The sequence below is a fragment of the Cavia porcellus genome, unplaced genomic scaffold (genome assembly GCF_034190915.1).
Source record: "Cavia porcellus strain 051 isolate PalLab524CR breed Dunkin Hartley unplaced genomic scaffold, mCavPor4.1 scaffold_4, whole genome shotgun sequence".
Lineage (NCBI taxonomy): Eukaryota > Metazoa > Chordata > Mammalia > Rodentia > Caviidae > Cavia > Cavia porcellus.
Window position 1 is genome coordinate 7,354,131 of NW_026947487.1, and position 22,088 is coordinate 7,376,218.

A 22,088-nucleotide genomic window follows, 5' to 3' on the forward strand; every position below is an offset into this window, starting at 1 on the left:
ACCTGTTGTTTGATGATGATTATGTTATGACTTGTACTCAGTGTACCTTCTGGAGTGATGGCCTGTGCTACAGTGGGGTGCATTGTACTAGTGGTGTTACTGGGGTAGTCAGAATCACTGTGTAGACAGGTGTATAGTGTCCTTGTAACATCCCAGGGCAATCAGAGCACAGATCTGCAAGGTGCCTGGGCCTCCCCAGAGAAATTTTCCTGTCCTCAGGATCTGTACACAGAGGTCTGTGAGGGACAGGGCCACTACGACCCCCGAGCTGCTCATGATACATATATTTCTCTTATGCACAAAAATATGGGGTATTTCTTCTTGTGTGTCTAACTGATTCCGCTTAATATTATGTTTTTACACTTACCTAAGACATCAGTTAGTGCTCCCTAGAGAGCCAGATTTAATATAATTAAAATATACAGATTTACAAGTGGGATTGCAATGGCCAAAAGCAAAATCAAGTATGAAAAATTTCAAGAATTCTCTCCATGACACAGATCTGAATGACTCAATCAAAAGTCACAGTTCTGGAGCTCACTGCTGAGTCCTGTCCAAGTTCATATCAGGAAGCCAAAAGGTGTGCAGTGCAAGACTGAAGAATCTGTGCTGGAAGCCAGGAGATGAACGTCAGGAGAGAAAGTGCAGACGGAAGCTCCACTGAACAAAGAGAAGGAAGACTTCCTGCTTCATTTCCTGCTTACTCCTTTAGGCTACAAGCCTATTGGTGGTGCCAGTATCACTCGGGGTGAGTCTTCTGTCTTCAGTAAGTGCACCCAGACACAGCCCTAACTAACTCAATCACCTCAACATTTCCTACTCAGGTTAGGACAGTGGTTTACTATCATGCTTTTTACAGCATTGCTATATTCCATTGTGTTTAAACACTGCATTTTCCTTATCTATTTCCTGCTGAACATATATGCTATTTTCTACACCTATATTTTGCACATTGTATTGCTATCAAAATGGTTTTGCATGTGTCCCTGTACTACGATGATTTGCACTCTTTTGGGAAATGATCATTTCAGTCCTGAAGCAAAGCTCTGCTCTGAGGTGCTATCTTTGATCAGGCAGGTTGTTTGTTTGTCAACTCTGCTGCCCTGTGCTATGGAGAGAACCCAGAGACCAAAGGTGGAGAGTACAATGCCAGGGTCCTCATGACTCCCATGTGGTTGCCTTGCAGTCATTGGCATTGATTGGGAGCAGGGCAGGCAGTTCCAGGTCCTCCTGATCTGGCATGGGGTTTCAGCAGGCACTGACATCTCCTGGGTGCAACTCAATGTGCTGGAAGCTGAAAATCAGACATCTCAGGTGATGGTGAGGATGGGAGCTCCTCACAGTCCCAGGCCTTTTGAAGTATTTCACAGGCAAGGCTGTGTCTTCCATGTGCTTTTCCTCTACTTGCTTCCAAATGCCAAATTACATTTGAACTCCTTTCTTGCATATAAGCAGTAAAGAAAAGTCACACAGCTCCCTAAACACATTACTGCTTAGAAATTTATTTCTAAAGTTCTCTGGCTTCATTACTCAAATTCTCTTGTGAATTGCATTATGCCCTCCTGTGAGGGCATAATGGAGGTGAGTTCTTTACTCCTTGCCAGAATGGTGACATTAAATACTTTCCAGTAAGATATTTCTTAGTTCTATCTATACATCGTACTTGCATGTGATTTCTGTCAACCTTCCCTTTGTGACCAGTTAGATCAGCCCTAAGAAACTTTAGGCTTTTCCTCCTCACCTCTGCTCCTCCTGAGCCCGCAGCAGAGCCTCCTCCACTCTTCCTTCAGATGTGCCTGCATTCTGCAGCACTCAGTGCAGCATGAAGCGGGTTGCCCTCTTCAGAGCTGCCATCCCATGTGTGAGTAGCTGTGATAGCACTGTCTTCCCTGGTACCAATTTCTGTTTAAATCCATTTTAAACAGTTGCTGAAAGTGAATAATGTCTATATTAACAAAAAGAATTTACTTGACTACAGTCAGGAACACTAACAAGTCCAAAATCAAGCTCCCACCCTTGATCTCTTCTGTGGGCCTCTGTGCAGTGTCTGCACATGGTGGTGGTAGAGGAGAAGAGAAAGCCACATGCTGTGAGGAGCTGCTTCACCAGGGCCTTACTCTCACCCACAGGGAAGGGGTCCCTGTGACCTAATCTCCTCATAAGTACGCTAACCCTTGACTAGTACTAGATGTGTATTGTATTTATCTTTAGTAAGAAAAAAATCAAAGCTCAATAAATTTGCTCTTAATCTAGAGACTAATTTGTATTCATTTACTGTGAAATTACCACTTTCTTTTCCAAATTCTGACCTGTCTCACCAACTTTCTGTTTTCAGTATTAAGGAAAGGCATCTAACTTCACGCACCATACTTAACCCTGAACAATACCCTAGGCCTAGGTTCATTTTCCACAGACAGAATGTTGAACACTCTGAAGACTTAATTTAGATACTAGTGAGTTATCTTCTGATGCCACACACCTGTGTGCTTGTTTCTAATTATCTGTTCTGTGAAGAATTCATGTTTCATGCCCATCTCTACTCATTGGATAGATTCTTCCTGTTTTAGTCACTTTCCTTGTTGCTATGACAAAACTCCTACTTTTACATGACTCAGTTTATAGTCTGCTGGCTTCAAGCAAGATGCACAGCAGAGAGGCTTCCGGGTGCAGTGAAGTAGACAAGTGGGTTTGAGGCCTCTACATCCGCCTCCCCATCCCGGCTGCACTTGGAGAACTGCGGAGCTTCCAACAGGTAGGCGGACCCACGCTATCCCCAGAGCCCAGCCTGTTTGGGATTCCTGCACCTATCCATAGGTGTGCAGAGGAGCTGGGCAGCTTTGAAGCACCTGCATCAGCCTCCCCATGTGTCTGGAGGACTGTGGATATCTCAGCAAGCAGGGAAGGATCGCAGGTTCCAGAGGCACCGCGGCCCGTGGTGCACGCTCAGCACACTCTGCCCAAATCCCAGACTGTTCGGACCCTCCAGGCTTCCGGGTGCAGTGAAGTGGAGAAGTGGGTCTGAGGCCTCTACATCAGCCTCCCCATCCTGGCTGCACTTGGAGAACTGCAGAGCTTCCAACCGTTAGGCAGGCCCATGCTATCACCGGAGCCCAGCCTGTTTGGGACTCCCGCACATAGCCATAGGTGTGCAGAGAAGGGGCTGGGCGGATCTGGGGCACGTGCATCAGCCTTCTCCTGTGTCTAGAGGACTGTGGAGGTCTCAGCAGGCAGTGGAGCATCACAGGTTCCAGACGCCCTGCAGCCTGTGGTGAGTGCTCAGCGCACTCTGCCCAAAGCCCAGACTGTTTGGGTCCCTCCAGGCTTGCTGGTGCATTGAAGTAGAGAGGTGGGTGTGAGGCTTCTACATCCAACTCCACCTCCCGGAGGCGATTGGAGAGCTGTGGAGCTTCCAACAGGCAGGTGAGCGCACAGTGTCCCTCAGGCCCAGCTTATCTGGAACTGCAGAGTTCTGAACAGGCAGAGGAGGGCCACTGGTTCTACAGGTCCAGTGGCTTGGGGTAACGTGGTGCCAGAGTCTCAGTACCTGCAAACACAGAAGGGGATTTTCAACAGACTTTGAGGAAGCTTTCCAATAACACTTGAAACACAGAAATAGAGGAAAATGACAAAACAAAAGACCAAATTACAAACTCAAACTTCCAGCCCATCTCACGAAACCCTAGGAGCAATGTATATAGAAGAAAATATATGCCATTCACCTCAAATATCGGACACAATAGCTCCTGAAATTAACAAACAACTCCAGGAAGCTTTAAAGAAATTCAAACTCGAAATAATCTCCCAGTTAAAAGAAGAAATGATAAAAGAAATGAAAGAGATTCTGAATATATCTAAAGAAAACACAGATAAAAAATGGGAGGAACTAAACAAAAAGATAGAATCCCAAGACGAGCAATATAAGAAACAAACAGAATACATAATGCAGATGCACAGAGATATACAGGAAATAAAAAACTCCACTGAAAGTTGTAAAAACCGCCTTAATGAAAGTGAAGATAGAATTTCAGACCTTGAAGACAGGATTGCAGCTAGTGAACAGGAAAGGAAAGATCTTTTAAAAATAACAAGGAATCAGGAAACAACAATTCAACAACTGCAAGATGATGCAAAGAAAAATAAAATAAGAATGATAGGGATTAACGAAAAAGAAAGAGACAACATAAAGGATGTCAAGAGGATATTTAGAGAAGTAATAGCTGTAAATATCCCAAGCATGAGAACAGAAACCGACATCAGGATAAGTGAAGCATACAGAACTCCAAACAGTCATAACCAAAACCAAACTACACCCAGACATATACTAATCACCATCCCAGAAATCCAACACAAGAAAACATTATTAAAAGCTGTCAGAGAGAAAAGACAGATCACTTATAAAGGAAAACCTATCAGAATCACAGGAGACTTCTCAGCACAAAAAATAAAGTCAAGAAGAGCATGGAGTGAAGTATTCCAGATCCTAAAGCAAAATGATTTCCAATCTAGACTGATGTATCCTGCAAAACTATCATTCAAAATTGATGGTGAAATACAATACTTCCATGACAAAGAACAGCTGAAGAACTTCAAGAACACCAAACCAACCCTGCAAAAAATATTGAAACACAGTTTAGATACACAAAGGACAAAACCAGTAAGCAAAGCAGATAATTAAATAGAACAGAAAGATAAAGATGCAACAGCAGAGAGATAACATTCCAACAATAAACCAGCATTTAACAGTAATAATCATTAATGTAAATGGTCTCAATGCACCAATCAAAAGGAACAAACTAGCAGAATGGATCAAGAAACAAAATCCAACCATATGCTGTTTACAGGAAACCCATCTAACCCTGAAGGATACTCTCAGACTGAAAGTCAAAGGATGGAAAACAAAACTTCATGCAGCAGGAATCAAAAAAAAAGGCAGGAGTAGCCATTCTGTTTGCAGACAACATAAACTTTAAACCAACAATGACCATAAAGGACAAAGGAGGTCACTACATACTCGTAAGGAGAAAACTCCAAGAGGAAGACATAACTATATTAAATATATATGCACCAAACTCCAGAGCACCCAGTTATATAAAACAACTATTAACAGAAATGAAAACTCAAATTATCAGTAACACAATTGTAACAGGAGACCTTAATACACCACTGACACCAAGGGACAGATCAACCAGACAGAAAATGAGCAAAGAAATAACAGAACTGAATCACACATGCGAACAAATGGAATTGATAGACATATACAGAATGTTCCACCCAACAACATCAGAATACACATTCCTCTCAGCAGTGCATGGATCCTTCTCTAAAACAGACCATATATTAGCTCATAAACATATTTAAACAAATGGAAAAGAGTTGAAATCATCCCTTGCATGTTATCGGATCATAGCGCTCTGAAATTAGAAATTAATGATAAAAGATACTGCAAAAATCCCGCAAACACATGGAAGCTGAATAACACACTCTTGAGTAATCAGTGGGTCACAGAAGAAACTAAAGAAGAAATTAAACAATACCTAAAAGAAAATGAAAATGCAGATACAACTTACGGGAATTTGTGGGATGCAATGAAAGCCGTCCTCAGAGGAAAATTTACTGCACTGAGTTCCCACATCAGGAAATCAGAACGAATACAAATAAATAACTTGATGCTACACCTCAAACAGCTAGAAAAAGAAGAGCAAGTCAAGACCAAAGCCAAAAGAAGGGAGGAAATTATAAAATTCAGAGCAGAAATCAATGCAATTGAGACTAAGAAAACAATCCAAAGAATCAATGAATCAAAGAGTTGGTTCTTTAAAAGAATAAATAAAATCAATAAGCCCCTAGCCAACCTTATTTTTAAAAGGGAAGAAAAAGCTCAAATTCATGCAATAAGACATGAAAAAGGTGAAATCACTACAGACCCAATAGAAATACAGAAGATCATCAACACCTATTTCGAAAAACTCTACTCTCAAACGTTTGATAACACAGAAGAAATAGACAGATTCTTAGAAACATATGAAGTACCAAAGCTAGATCAAGAGGATGTAAAACTGTTGAATAACCCAATCTCTGTTAATGAAACTGAAAATGTAATTAAGTCCTTACCTACAAAGAAGAGCCCAGGCCCAGATGGATTCACTGCAGAATTCTACAAGAAATACAAAGAAGACCTAATGCCAACACTCCTCAAACTAGTCAATGAAATTGAAAGGGAAGCAATCCTTCCTAAGTCATTCTTGGAAGCAAATATTACTCTAGTACCAAAACCTGAGAAAGACCCAACTAAAAAAGAGAATTATAGACCGATCTCCCTAATGAACACAGATGCAAAAATCCTCAATAAAATATTGGCAAATAGGATGCAGCAAATCATCAAGAAGATTGTACATCATGCACAAGTGGGATTCATCCCAGGAATGCAAGGATGGTTCAACATACATAAATCAATAAATGTAATCCACCATATCAATAAAGCCAAAAGTAAGAATCACATGGTCATTTCTATAGATGCAGAAAAAGCCTTCGATAAGGTCCAACATTTATTCATGATAAGAACTTTACGGAAAAGTGGAATAGATGATCTCAATATCATAAAGGCCATTTATGACAAACCAACAGCCAGCATCATACTAAATGGCCAAAAATTGAAAGCCTTTACTTTAAAATCAGGCGCAAGACAAGGATGTCCTTTATCACCACTCCTTTTTAATATAGTACTAGAAGTACTAGCCAGGGCAATTAAGCAAGAGAGAGAAATAAAAGGGGTAAAGATAGGAAAAGAAGAAGTTACGTTATCATTGTTTGCAGATGACATGATACTCTACATAGAAGACCCCTAAACTCCAGTGAAAGACTCTTACAGAAAATAAATAAATTTAGTAATGTAGCTGGATACAAAATCAATACTCAGAAATCAATAGCATTCCTATACACTAACAAGAAAATCACATAGAGGGAAATAAGAAAAACCACACTCTTCACATTAGCAAGCAAAAAAAAATGAAATATTTAGGAATTACTCTTACAAAAGAAGAAAAAAGAAATTGAAGATGATCTCAGAAAATGGAAAAACATCCCTTGCTCATGGACAGGAAGAACAAACATTGTGAAAATGGCCATTCTCCCAAAACTGTTATACAGATTCAATGCAATCCCAATAAAAATATCATCAACATATCTTATAGATCTAGAGAAATCACTCCTAAAATTCATCTGGAACCAGAAGAGACCTAAAATAGCAAACGCAATTCTAAGCAGCAAAGGCAAGGCAGGAGGCATTACAATCCCTGACTTAGTTATACTACAAAGCAACATGGAATTGGAATCAAAACAGAGCTGAAGATCAATGGAACAGATTAGAAGATACAACCACAACTACAAACACACCCAACCACCTTATCTTTGATAAAGGAGCCAAGCAGGTTCACTGGAAGAATGAGTCTCTTTAATAAATGGTGCTGGAAAAACTGGCTCTCCATTTGCCGAAAACTAAAGCTAGACCTATGTCTATCACCATGTACCAAATTAAAATCTAAATGGGTCAAAGATCTGAATATTAAAAAAAACACTGAATCTATTGGAAGACAAATTGGGTAGAAACCTTGAAGACATAGGAGTAGGTAGAGAATTCATGAACAGGGCTCAAACCACATGGGAAATACTTCCCAGAATCAGTAACTGGGACCACTTCTTATTAAAAAGTTTCTGCATGTCGAAACAAATCTCCAGCGTAGTCAAAACAAAACCACAAACTGGGAAAGATTTTGGTGAACTCTCTCGCAGACAAGGGACTCTTGTCTAAAACAGATAAAGAATTTTAAAAAACTCAGACCCTCAAAATTGAAAGATCCAATCCAAAAATGGGCATCTGAGAAGAATACGCAATTCTCAGATGAAGAAATACAAATGGCAAATAAACACATGAAAAAATGTTCATCATCATTGGTCATTAGAGAAATGCAAATTAAAACCACACTGAGATACCATCTCACTCCTGAAAGAATGGCCAGGATCAAGAAAACCAACAACAACAAATGCTGGAGAGGCTGTGGGGAAAAAGGAACTCTCCTATACTGTTGGTGGGAGTGTAGACTGGTGCAGCCTTTGTGGAGGTCAGTCTGGAGATTTCTCAAAAAGCTGGGACTGGAAGTCCCATTTATTCTAGCTGTTCCACTTCTAGGCATATTCCCAGAAGAAGTGAAAGCATCACACCACAGTGATATATGTGCACCTATGTTTATAGCAGCACAATTTGTAATCGCCAGATCTTGGAAACAACCCATGTGTCCATCAACTGAGGAATGGATAAAAAAGATGTGGTATTTCTGTACAATGGAGTATTACTCAGCTATAAAGAAGGATCACATTGAGATATTTATCAATAAATGGGCGCAGCTTGAGACCATACTCATAAGTGAAATAAATCAATCTCGCAATACCGAATAGTTTCCCTAATGTAAGTAATGATTCAAATATATAAAAATATGTGGTAATCATGATTCACCATCATGTGGCCTTGAAGCCTTATAAAGTTTTCACTTATCAATTGCAAAGGCTTTATTCTGGGCTTCTTGATATGGACATATTTGTAGCTATAGTATATGAAGTTTTATTCAAATATTTCAAGGAAAAAGACAGACACTATGGTAACTACTAGTAAGTCGGGTTATTTGGTGGTGAAGCACTAGGTTGCTGAAACAGTCATGCTTTCACCTGTATTGTTATATTGTTATGTCCTCTTCTATCTCAATCTCTCCCTTATTCATTAAAAAAATTATTTAGTTATTTTTTATGGTTTTTTTAATTAAGGGGAAAATTTTTAAAAATTAGCAGGATATATAATAGTAACTTTTTTTGATTTCCTATTAACTTGTTTTGAAGTCCTATAATACTCCCACTATCTTGTTTTGACTGATTAGACTCTGTTCCATTCTGTATGATAGTATCAAGTTTGAGGGTACAGGCAACTACTTTGAAGGCAATAAGATTCACTAAGATGCCCATTCTGGTTTGACTATTGTCTCCTTTGGAAGTCCTGTAATGTTTACAATGCTTAAGTTTTATTGGTCTTGTTCTCTACTGTTTTGTTCAACTTTATAATATCTAATGAGATAGACAATCTTTTTAAGGAAACAAGAGACATTGTTGATAACCATTGTTGATAACCTTGTATTCTGTTTTACATCATGTGCTATGTCATTGTTGATAACCTTGTATTGTTTTACATCATGTGCTATGTCTATCCTTGGTTTTGACTGACAGCTTTGTTTGCCATATTTGACTTTATTCTCCCCCCCCCAAAAAAAGTTAGTAAGAACTAAGGAGTAATAAAACCCAAAATGTGTGGATTTTGTTGTAAAAAATAGAAGGGAAAAAAAGAGCTCTAGAGGATACAACAGCAAGTGTGTTTAGGAGTGTTAAATAGCTGACCATATTAATGTTTTTGGTTGGATCATTGAACACAACTGTTTGCAGTCTCACTGTTTGAATGTCCACTTTGTATGCTTTGATACTGTTATTTGAGCAACTATCTCTAAGATGATAATATGTAATCTATTAACTGGTGATTTCTTACTGGTTTTTTTGTTTGTTTTTGTTTTTGTAGTTCTGTATTACTTGTACCCTTACACCGCTTTGTTTTGTTTTGTGTTTTTCTCTTTTTCCTTTTAAATAAAATTTTTAAAAAAGAAAAGAAAAAAAAAAAGATGCACAGCAGAGGAGAGCTGCTCAGGGCAGGACATCCAGGAAGCACAAAGCAACTGCAAGTGACAGGAGGAGATGGAAGAGAAACATCCTTCCACTCCACGTCCTAGGGACAACCTGTAGCAGAATGCAAGAAATAAAAATACTTGAACTTGTTCATATTTGATTAGCTGCTCCAAGAAGCTCTTATGCACAAAACTAGGTTGGTCAAATAGCAGACAGAGACACACAGGTTGTTAAAGAGTCACACCAGAGATAAGGTCCTAGTATAGAGATAATTCCTCAGCAAGCTTTCCAGAATTATAGTCTGGAGAACTCAAACCCCATAAATAACCCCAGAAAGGAATGCAGACAAAGGAATAGGAAAATGGGAAATGGGAGAGGAAACAACAGACATGGGCCAAGACACATGCTCAGGATGCACAGCAACCTGGATCCCAGGCCTTGGAAATCAGGGAGGATGCCTGAGAGTCAGGAGTGAAAGTTCACAGCTTCTCACCTGGATGCACCTGTCTGTGTGCAGACACCATTCTTGCAAGAATATGGAGTAAATCCTTGTTTTCACTGCCTCTAGAGTCCTAATTTTTGAGGTCTCAACAAGGTAATTCATTCCTCACAAGACCCCGTCTCCTTACAAGAAGTCAGTATAATCTCCACCTGTAAATGCATGAGCTTTTGGGGAATGTCTAGATATAAACACCATACTCCACCACTGTTCACCATACTCCACCACTGTTACCAGAAGATTCCTGCATGTAATGAAATGCAAAACACTTCTGATTGTGATGATACACAAATACATTAATTTCATTTCTAAGAGTCTGAAAAATCTGAACATTTCCAGCAACGCTGAAGAGTCTGAGGCCAAAACAAACTCACCTGTGAGCCTTTATAAATATCACAAAGAAAGTTAAACAGAATCCAAAATGTACAATAGATACTGTGAAAGTGAAAGAAACTGCTCAAAAGGGACAAACACTTGAGATGAGAGAAAAAAGAAAGTATATATATATGATATATATATATATATAATATATATATCATATATATTTCTTTCATATATATGATAGATAATTTCACTACTAGTCTCTGTTTGTTGAAAAAAAATGGCTTGTGCTTTTAGTGTTTGGCCATTTTTTGATGACTAAATCTCCTAACCTGAGCAACCAATCTGAAGATAACTGTATGCAATATACTAACTAATATTAATCCCTGTTATATTGTTTATAATCTATTTCAATTATTTTGAAATTTTGTATCATGATTTTGGGGTTTTTTTTCCTTTTAAATTTAAAAAAAGATAATATTCCTGTACAATGGCACAGAATAAACATTCTCATTTCAAGAGGGTGAAACAGGAATAGAGAAAGCAATGGAACCACAGGAAGAGCAAAACCCAGCCAGGCAGATAAACCCTGTAGGTCCATTCCCAGCACTGAGGCAAGTTGTCATATTGTGATGTAAACTCCAAAGGGTATGTGGGAGCCCCAGCCCTGGGACATTGCTGGTGACTGCAGATCTCACTGCATCTCTCCTGGGCCTGTTTTGTTCAATTGCAGTTTTCCTCAGATGTTTCGTGTTCCTGGCTTCTCCCACTTTGTGCAGTTTCATGCCTGCACTATCGGGGCAGCCTGCCTGGACTCCAAAACCTTCTTCTGAAGCCTGGAGGAAGCCTCTCTGAGGCAGTAGCTCTTGCATGATGTCTGCCTGTGAAACCCACACATTTTGGTAATGCCAGGGTCTGCTATCATCTCCAGCAGCAGCCACATCTTCATGCAATTCAGATGTATTGGGCTCTCAGTCCTATAGGCCCAGCAGGTTTACCAAATACCTGGGAATTCACCAGCCATTCTCCTTCTCCAAAGGGGTGCTCTGGGTCTCTCTTCTCAAGAAAATTCTTTCACCTTTGTAAGTTTGAGCTGGCATAGGGTGGATCCTTCCTTGTTCTTGTGATGTTCTCAAGCATTGATTCCTGTTGTCCCAATCCAAAATGGCTGGTTTCTAATCCACCTCTCCTCTGCTCACTTTGGAGGCATTTTCTCTCTAGAAAAATGAGCTTTCTTATTCTTGATTTTCAGGATAAACACAGCTAAATACAGTGAATCATATTTGTGCTATATGCTCAATTTTTTTATTTAAAGAAAAAAGCAAAACAGAAAAAAGGGTAGAATAATAGAATTTCAAATAACGCTTAACACTTAGAAATCAGTAGTTGATAAATTACATTTTGTCATCTTAGAAATAGTTGTTCAAGTTACAAAATCAAAGTATACAAAGTGGACAATCAAACAATGACAGTGCAGACCATTCTGTTCAATGATCCAACAAACACTCAGTAATATGGTCATATCTAACACACTTAAATGTATGTACAGTTATACCCTTTAGAGCAGTTTCCTTCCCTTTCCTTTTTACAGTATCTATTATACATTTTGTATTTTATTACTCCTTCAGTTTTTATTACTTTTACACTAGAGAGACAATGTGATATTTACAAATATGAGTCATTTATTTTAGTTGTGAAGATAGCAGGGGTCCTCTAGGTCCCTAGTCAATCAAGTTACATTGATCCATAGACACCATTTCCCTCTTTTCCCCTGCAGAAGCCCAGAAGGAGAGCAGCACCTTCTGCAGAATCATTCAAACAAGTGTGGGCTTCACAGAAAAGGGACTGGGGCACAGAAATGGCTCTCTTCATCACTGCATGAATGGAACTGTCAGGGCTCTGATCTAGACCCCCACCTAACTAGGAGGGAAAAACGCCCCTAGCAGATCTGTTATTGACACCTGGAGGAGTGCAAAGGAAAGCAGGAAGCCAGTAGCTTCCCCATGCAGCTCCACCAGCTTGCAGCCTCCCCTACAGCTCAACCTGCAGAGAGGTGATTCCCCTAAAACCACAAGAGACATGTGGTGCCTGCCAGCACCCCCTGTACCCAACACTGTCCTGTCTATCACCTAGGCTTAGACCCTCTACTCAGGAGACCCAGAATTGTGTACCCACCTCAGCAAAGCCTCCCACCTGTGTCTTATCATCTCGACAAAACATGCCCTCACCCATGGCTTGAGGCCAATGGTCTTTTCTCAGTAGGCCTAACCACACCCAGTCTGTAATAGTCATTGCTGTTTGCTTTGAAGTTGCCTGTGTCAGTGGCCTAGGTCATGCCCTGGTTCAGCCTGCCATCTGTTGCCTCGTGTGAGGAGGGCAGGGAGGTTTCCTGCCCCAAGGGTCCAACCTCCCCTCCTGCAAACCTGAGCCCAGCATCAGCATTGGATCTCTAGGTGTCCCCTCGCCTCCACTTGCTGCCGGTCATGATCCTCCCTCAGGTTGGGTAAGTGACACTACTCCCTCCCCTCGATGGTGTCTTGTTTCCCTTCTCCACCCTTACTGACTCTCGAGATCAGCCAGAGTCATGCTGCAGAAAACCAAGGGCTAGTCATACTCACCCCCAGCCAGGAGCCAGGATCCTTGATGGTCACCCAATCTCAGATATGTCTGTTTTGGTCTCCCCGTCCACAGTCCTCACCCTAGCAGGGGTGAGGACTTATTTCCCTACCACCACTGCTTCCTCCTTGTGCCTCAGAAAGGATACACAAATACGTGACTGTTCGCCTCGCTGAGGGACTCAAAACACCAGCCCGGAAATCAGTTGATGATGACTGACTTAAAACTGCTCAGTGTCTTGGTTACTTTTCTGTCCTGCTGAGACAAAATACCTGATGCCCAAAATTAAGGAAGGAAAGGTTTACTTAGCTTACTGTTTGTGGAGGTCTCAGTCTATACTCAGCTGACTCTAAGGCAGGGTAGCGTGGATGAGAGGTAACCATTTATGGTAGTCACAAGGGACGAGAACAAAAGAGCAAAAGGGAAGAACACACCTCCTTCCCTCCCTGATACTGTGCACTGACCACCTGTCCCTGGGCAGGTGCAGCCCTCATATCACCAATGGCAGGGCTAGACAATGAAACAATTATAAATGCTGGATTCAGGCACCTCTGTGACTGCAGGAGGCTTGAGGGGGACAACCAGACACAAATCATAACACCTAGAATAAAACTAACAATCCAGCGCCCAGGATTTAGCTCAGTGCCACAAGCACCTGCCTAGCTAGTGCAAAGTTATGAGTTTGATTCCCGGTACCCTTCCCCCAGTAAAAGATAAAAATCCAGCTACATTTATGTGCCAGCTGACAACACCCTGACAAAGTATACTACTCTCAATTCAGAAAGCCCAGAGGGACAATTAATTCTCAAAATACATTTGATCACCAAATCAGGCCCTGACATTTGGGAAAAAAATCTCCAAATAATCGACACTGACCCTTAAATTCTCCAAAGAGGAAGTAATCTCCCAGGCGTTCAAGGTCTATAATAACTGATATGATGCTGCCCACCATCAAATGATGGCCCTCCTGGCCACTGTACTTACGCTCTAGAAGCTCTAAAAATCACCCTCCCCCTTGATCTGATGACCTTGTACTCCCTTCTTGATATGTGAGTTCTCTTCAGCTCCTCACATGTCCCCCACATACTGCCTGCCCCATGACTCACACAACTCCATCCTTTCATATGTGAGACCCTCACCATTACCTTAGCCCCAGGCCTACTCTCCATCCCAGCAGATGCCCTAATTTCACTGCAAACAACAGATAGAAACTCCAACTCTCCTGGTAACATGACTGCCCCTCCCTCCTGCAGTTACACACCAAGCTTTCCCACATTTCAGGCCTTCCTATACCTAAGCCACAGCACATATGGCTCAGAGACTGCAACTCCAGCAAGGCCTCAACTACATGGACAATGAAAACAGAAGACACAATAGTCACAACCAACCCAGTAATCAGAGCTCAAGCTCTCCCCCCAGGACCACCTCACAGCAGGATGAACTCAGCCCTGACCAGAGCTCTCACCCTGGAAAGGGAACAGCAATAAACATTTACACAGACTCAGAGTATGCTCTCAACATCCTCCACAACCATGCAGCAATCAGGACAGAAAGGGGATTTTTCACACTGGGGACTCTCTGTGGTCAATTCCAACCTGATAAAGACACTCCTAGGGGCAGCGCTTCTGCCCACTCAGGCAGGGATCACTCACTACACGGGATATCAAACACTCACATCGCATGTAAGGCCAGGAAACTCCTTTGCAGATTAGACAGCAAAGAGGACCACTGCCTCCTACAAAGTCTCCACTGCCTCTCAGGGCCAATACTGCTCCTCTGTAGGCTTCACACCCATTATACCACAGAAGAACAGCTAGCAGTACAGCCACAGTCCACTTCAGAGGGATGGTTTCTTGACCAAGGGAGCTATCTCCTCTCCACCTCCCAAACTCACCAAGGTGTTTCTTCTTTCTAGCACAGCTTTCATAGAGGCTACAAACCCCTCATTTCAGCTCCCTCCTGGAGGACAGCTATCAGACAGATCACCACATACTGTTCAATCTGCCACTGGGTCCCCCATCCAGGGATCCCTCCATCCTGCTCCTTACCCCACTCACCAGCCATAAGGATTCACACCTGCCCAAGACTAGCAAATCAGCTTCACAAACACGCCAAAAATTTAAAAATTAGGTATCTCCTAGTCTCATAAACACCTTTCTCAGGATGGGGAGGAGACATCTTCCAAATGGGGGTAAGTCCTGATTGCTCACCTTTCCTGGGCCTCTGATCTCTGAAAGGGTTGCTGACCCAGACCGGACACTGTAGCCAGAAAAAGCCTCAGCCAAAATTAGGGAGCTCCTGCCTCCCCCGCCCCTAGACATTTACCTATAACCCTATACACCCCACCCTTCAGAACCTGCCCCTGGCGCCAAATGTGTGCCAATGAAATACCTGTGCATCTCTAATGCTCCCTTAGGTTCCACCCAAGGCCAAGGCTACTTATGTGCCTCACTCCACATGTTCCACGGAGAGATCCCCGGCCCCGAGGTAGAGATGCCACACCCCAGGGGGTCGGGGGTGTCTCTCCCTGCATTCCCAAAATAAAGGTTATTTATATTTCATACTTCTTTTCAGCCGCCGCTGGTCCTCCTCCTCTTCCTCTCCTCCACAGTTCTATCAGATGGTGCCATGACCGGGAACAGCAGGCGAGAGACTCCTGAGGCTGGTTCCCAGTTTTGAGTCCCCTTCTGTTCAGGACCCACCGGACTACATCCTATAATTCCTCACTTCTACACTCAGGAATTGTAAACTTGGCTGCTGGTTCTCAAACAACACCCACCAATTTACCACAGGTGAGCAGCTCCCCGGGGATAGCCACTGAGCCAGGCTCATGTGGATTTTCTCCCCTCTTTGCATGGGTTTGTGACCCGTTCACGTCTTTTAGACAGCCCAAACCTAGGCCCTCACATTTTTCCAGAGTTTTTGGGGCTTTCTGGGTAAACCGATGTCCACTCTGGATAGCCCACACTGAGAAGACACTCACTTTTGAGCCTTTTAACTTCTCACAGCAGAGTGGTTACTCAGCCCACACAAAGTCCACTCTTAATATTGGTGATGGCCGATTATTAAGAGTTTGGAGCCATATAGCCAATCCGTCGGTCTGGGGTACAGTGTGACGACTCTAAATCCTGAGCGACCATGGTCCGTTGCCTCATCTGATTGTAAGCTCCATGGGCTGGACCCCACACCAGATTTTATCTCAGGGACTTCTTCCTGTCCCCCCTCAGAAACCATACCTACTTATGGCTTATCACACTGCGGACAAGCTTGCAAAACTCTCTTATCTTTGTTTTGGGAATGTGCCCCTTTCCCGCCAGCTTCCCTGACCCTTTGTCTCCTCCAGGATCTCTCCCTCTCCCCGCACTTAAAGAGATAACAGCCTCTTCCCTTACAGCCTTTCGGAGTTTTTCTCAGTGCCTCCTTTTCTCCCGCTAATCCTCCCCCCATCCGCACTGCCAGCATCTCTGTTTCTCAGTGCGCGCTTTCTCTCCCCCCCACTGCGCTGCCAGCTTCCTTTTGTTTCCCATGCGCGCCAACCCATCCCCCGCCGCTGAGATTAAAATGAGACCAGACGATAAGAGATTCACATAAAACTGCTTTAGATTTTAAACAGCTTTTTTTCTTTTCGCTCTCACATCGCATTCCAATTCTGTGGGTCCCACAGTTTCAGTTCCACATCCAACCCATTCCACACCGCGCCGGCTCATTCGTGCTGGTGCTGGCCCATTCCGCCGCTGAGAGATATGCGTGAGACTGTCCACACCATGGGTTCAGCTTTTGGCGCTGCGTCCTGGACCACGCTTCCCTTGCGAGCGCGCGGCTCCTACAGGTTGCCGTTCGCCGGCTGCTGGTCGTGCACCTCTGAGAGCGGAGCCACACTTGGCCACAGGCTATGTCACATCATGCCTCCCAGCCCCACCACTGCCGCCGTTCCTGCCCCTGCCCCTGCAGCCCTTTGCGCCAGGCACGCTGCCGGTGTCCCTCCGCAGCGCCAGACACGCGCTGCCGGCACCCTCAGTGGTGCCGGGCAGCAGCCGCCACCTCTCGCCACCACTGCAGGCCTCCAAGCCCTACCCCCCCCATGCACCATCACAGCTAAAATACTTATTTCCCTGTGCCGTCCTAGCGCCATCATAGCAGCTTCTAGGTGGGATCTCTGCCCGCCCCTGCGCTATATCCCAGCCCTCACCCCGCCCACTTTGCATGCTCCATGTGTGGCGACACTCACCCCGCCCCAAGCACAACTATGCTCTCTCCCTAGAGGCGCGATCTGTCTATCTCAGAGTTTCAAGCTGCCTTAACCACTGCATGTTTCCAACGTCTCGCAGCTCTGCTCAAACATTTTTTTTTTTACAATTCAGTTCCACTCAAGAGAGGCTATTTTTTTCTTACAATTTTTCTACCAGTTATTCAAGGTTACTGGCCACCTGATAATTTTAACAGCCTTGTTTATCAATCAAAGTTTACACTAATCTCCTGTTTTGACCACTAAAATTAAGAGATATTTATCAATTCCTTTTTGCTGGAAACCACTAGCTCTGTTCCAAGACAAGCGTTTTGTTAAAAAATTCTAATGTTGTCCACCACCAGTAATGTTCTCTGTTAAATTCATTGCTCCTACGGTACTGTGTTGTCACCCATCTCCTGTTTAACAACTGGGTTATATAAATTTATTTATAAGATTATTTATAAGATAAACCTTTATTACAAAATGTTTCCATTAAAGCCTTTTTTGTTAATTCCACGTGGCACCCTATAAAACTGATATAACATCCAGATAAAGCATGCTTTATAATCTTAAATGCCAATATTACGCTCCTACATACTTACTTAATTCTACAGATAGCTTTTACTATAGTCCAGATCTCAAACAAGGCAAAACTTGACCTTCAAGCTCCACAGAGACCTTGATATGGTTTTTCATATTTTAAATAACACTTGCAGTTCTGAGACAGACAAATCTACACAAGGTAAAGCTACCTTCCACCCCGCCATGGGCCACGCTCAAATGCAGCAGAAGACATTAGACAACAAAATGCCCCATCCTGGCATTCTTTGAGACCTTACTCCAGGGCTGTTGGGCTATCCTGGCCACCAGAGAGTGGCTGGGCCATCCTAACTTCTAGCCCTCACAGGTCACTGCCAGATTCGTCACTGACAAAAATTGCTGCCTGAGACGGACAGGGGCTAAGGGCCAACGACAACCACCTTTGTGGGTGTCTGTCTCAGAGTCCAAGTCACATTAAAACTCTCAAGGTAAGACATTCTCTATATTTGTGGACATAAGAGGCCACATATACAGAGTTCATACTGAGTTTTCAGGCTAATAAATCCTCAATGTCTCACGGAGTATTAAAGGTCAACCTATGCCAGTTACAAACAGGGCCTATTTTTGTGCAGGTCCCAGTCCTAAATCTTAAAATGCTTTTATTCCCTTTTATACAGGCTGACAGATACATTTTGTGTTCTCACTTTGTTTATACTTTTTCAGGATACATAAAAGCCTTTCTCACAACCAGGGAAACTGCTGATATACTTGCTAAAGTTCTGTTACAACAAAACCATTACGAGGACTACAACTAGGTCACAGGGACCCATACCTGATATTCTTGGTAACCTCAACAGCAATCAAAGTTGCTAGACTGCCATCCTGGTTTCACATCACTCAGGCCCTAGATCTAACCATCCTTTTGGTACTGATCTCTGCCTTACGACTCACAGGTTTTCATGTTTTGTTATCCACTTTGGTTCTTAATTTCTTACATTCTATTAATGATCATTTTTACAGCAGGACTCTTTAACAGGATTGCCTACAGACTCCAATGTCATCTATACCAGAGACAAGCCTTACCTACCTACCTTTTAACTTTTATGCTTTCATATTGGGGAATAAGCACCTCTCATAACTTCACTCCTCCTAATCCCATGTTTAGTTTTTCAGAATTCTGCCTTGCCATAAAAATGTTCCTACCTCAACGTCATCCTGATAGAATAACATCCTGATAGAATAACCCTCACTTGGGTCCTTAAATATGACAGTGCCATGTCTCCTCATAACATCTTGTCTCTTTGTTTTTTCAGTCTAACATACGTGCATTCACCAGTGAAGTTGTCCTGGCTAAAACTCCTGGCACCAGCTTCTACCTAGACATCAACCGTCATCCTGTCAACTCCCCTAGACCCCAGTACAGCACCCTCAGCCAGCAGGAAGTAGTTAAAGAGAAAAATCTTCACCCCTTTTCCTAATAATCGTAAGACGGGACATGAAAGGGTTGCTGACCCAGACCAGACACTGTAGCCAGAAAAAGCCTCAGCCAAAATTAGGGAGCTCCTGCCTCCCCCGTCCCTAGACATTTACCTATAACCCTATATACCCCACCTTTCAGAACCTGCCCCTGGCACCAAACGTGTGCCAATGAAATAATTGTGCATCTCTAATGCTCCCTTAGGTTCCACCCCAGGCCAAGGCTACTTATGTGCCTCACTCCACGTGTTCCACGGAGAGATCCCCGGCCCTGGGGTGGAGATGCCACGCCCCAGGGGGTCGGGGATGTCTCTCCCAGCATTCCCAAAATAAAGGTTTATTTATTTTTCATACTTCTTATCTTTTCAGCTGCCGCCGGTCCTCCTCCTCTTCCTCTCCTCCACAGTTCTATCAATCTCAGTAACTGCACTGTTATTTGCTGGGCCTTGCCAAAGAGATTTATAACAGACTTCATCCAAGGACAAGGCTGACCCACGGCAGACACACAACTCCTCCCAATGACCCACTCCACTGCTGTCCCACAGGAAATCCATGCTGATCCAGGCCAAGATCCTGCCCACCACAGCAGCCAACAGCCTCCAGTCCAGCAGAGCGCCCAGCCATTTTCCTGTGTGTTGCCCACACAGCCTTCAGTCACACTGAAGAAGCCTTGAGAAACTACATCCCTAGCTCTCTCTATAGCCCAGCAGACAGGGAGATTGAGTCTCTGAACTAGATCCCATCCACCTAGGAGTCAGGAACCCCCCCCACCCCCCCACAAACTGGTTCTTCAAGTTTGAGAGTGCAGTGAGAATCAGGAAGCCAGCAGCTTCCTCCTGCAGCTCCACCAGCTGGCAGCCTCCCCTACAGAGAGCTGATTCTCCTCAAAACCACAAGAGACAGGTAGTGCCTTCCAGCACCCCCTGTACCCAGCACAGCCCTATCATAATGGACCTTACACCCCCTAATCAGAGACCCAGAACTGTGTACCCCCCTCAACAATGCCTCCCACCTGTATCTTATCACCCCTATACAACATGCCCTCACCTCTCAGGGCCAATGTTCTTTGCGCCCCTGGCCTGACCACATTTGCGGCTCAATAAAGTTGTCACTGCTTGCTTCAGCCTTGCCTGCCACAGTGGTTTCAGTGGAGTCCCAGTTTAGCCTAAAAATCTTGATTATCTGTCAGCCAATCCTGGGCTCCAGCAGGAAGGTGATAACTGGACTGTGTTTCCTATTTTCTACACCCAATGCAGGTGAATGAAATGACATACTCAGTTTCCTGCATCCCTGTCTTTCACCTCTAATAATCACAAAGGCTCACTGCTGTCCTCTCTCCATGGCCGCTCACCCCACTCACCCCAGAGGACACACTGTCCTTCAGCCACCTGTGAGCCCACAAGCACCTCCCCCCCCACCCCCGTGTTACTTCTGGGCAAGGGGTCTCCCGGGTACTTGTCTGGTGTCCTCCACAGCACGGGCCAGCGAGGAGGGCCGGAAACGGGAGCCGGCTGCAGATGACCTTTGCGCTTCGTGTACAGCAACTTTGAAAAAACCCTTACAGTGAAAAAAGAGGAAACCAGACAACACGAAAGTAAAGTCCCCTTGGCACTGTGACAACTCAGTATGTGACAGTTTCGGGGCGCACATTCTAGGTGCTCACCCTTGGAGTCTCTGAGACAAGCCCAGAGTGAGCACTGGAGCTGAGTCTAGGGAAGAGCTGCTCTGGGGAGCTGGAGCTCGCATCTCCTTGGGGCTCTGCCCTGAGCTGTGAGGGGGGCAGGACTCAGGCAGGACTTTGTCCTGAGCCTATTGAAAGCATTGCTAGCATAAACACCCCACCCCTTAGCTCTGCAGCAAGAGGCTGCCTCCTCGCTCCACTTAGCAAGGATAATTTTTCCTGATATGGAAAACATGGGTTTGCCCTGTTGGCCAATTTTTTTTTCTTTTTATAAAAACGTCCACATTTTTAATGAACATAATAAGGTAAACTTGATTCTACTGAGCTTGTCACTTTTAATGGGAACAAACGCTGTCTCTAAAAGGCAGGGCCCGCTCTCAGCCCCCAACCCCCACACGGTGCCCACCAGGGAGCCCCGCCCTCTCTCCAGGCTGAGCCTCCCAGGGCTCACAGCGCTTTGCGCCCCCACTGCTTATGCTCTGGGCCTGCCCAGGCCCTGGCCACTGAAAGCTGAGCTGGCAAGGGTCTCACACCAGGAAGGCTTCTTGCCCCTGCTGTGCTGTGGACCCATCCCCCCAACAGTTCCCCTGCAGCTGTTAGAGATGCTGGGCCAGCGGCAGGCACTCAGCCTCTACCTTTTCTGCTCCCTGCCAAGCAGGAGCTGCTGATGGCTGTGAGCTCCCTGCCCCTCTCCCCGCCCAGAGAGGCTTGAAGAGATCCTTTTGCAGAGCTGGTGCTGCAGGGAACTGGAGACAGCTGGGCAAGCAGCTCAGCAGCACGAAGCAAAGGGCTGTGTGTGTGTAAGAGCCCAGATGCCTTTGCTGGGGTCTGCAGGTCCAGACAGCACACCAGAGTGACAGCTCCGGTCCCTGTGCAACAGAGAAGCAAAAATAAATACCTGATATAGGTGGAAACCATGGTGCTGGACACACATCTCTGAGGTCACCCTGGGGAGTGGGTTCAGGGTCACTGGTGCCCTGGTCGCCCAGGAGCTGACCCTGAGCTCCATGCCA

General features: G+C 44.1%; 1 pseudogene; it reads right to left on the reverse strand.

Moving 5' to 3' along the window:
• Positions 1 to 375: 375 nt before the first annotated feature.
• Positions 376 to 22,088, reverse strand: part of LOC134475645 (F-box/LRR-repeat protein 17-like) — an 80,153-nt pseudogene continuing 58,440 nt past the window's right edge.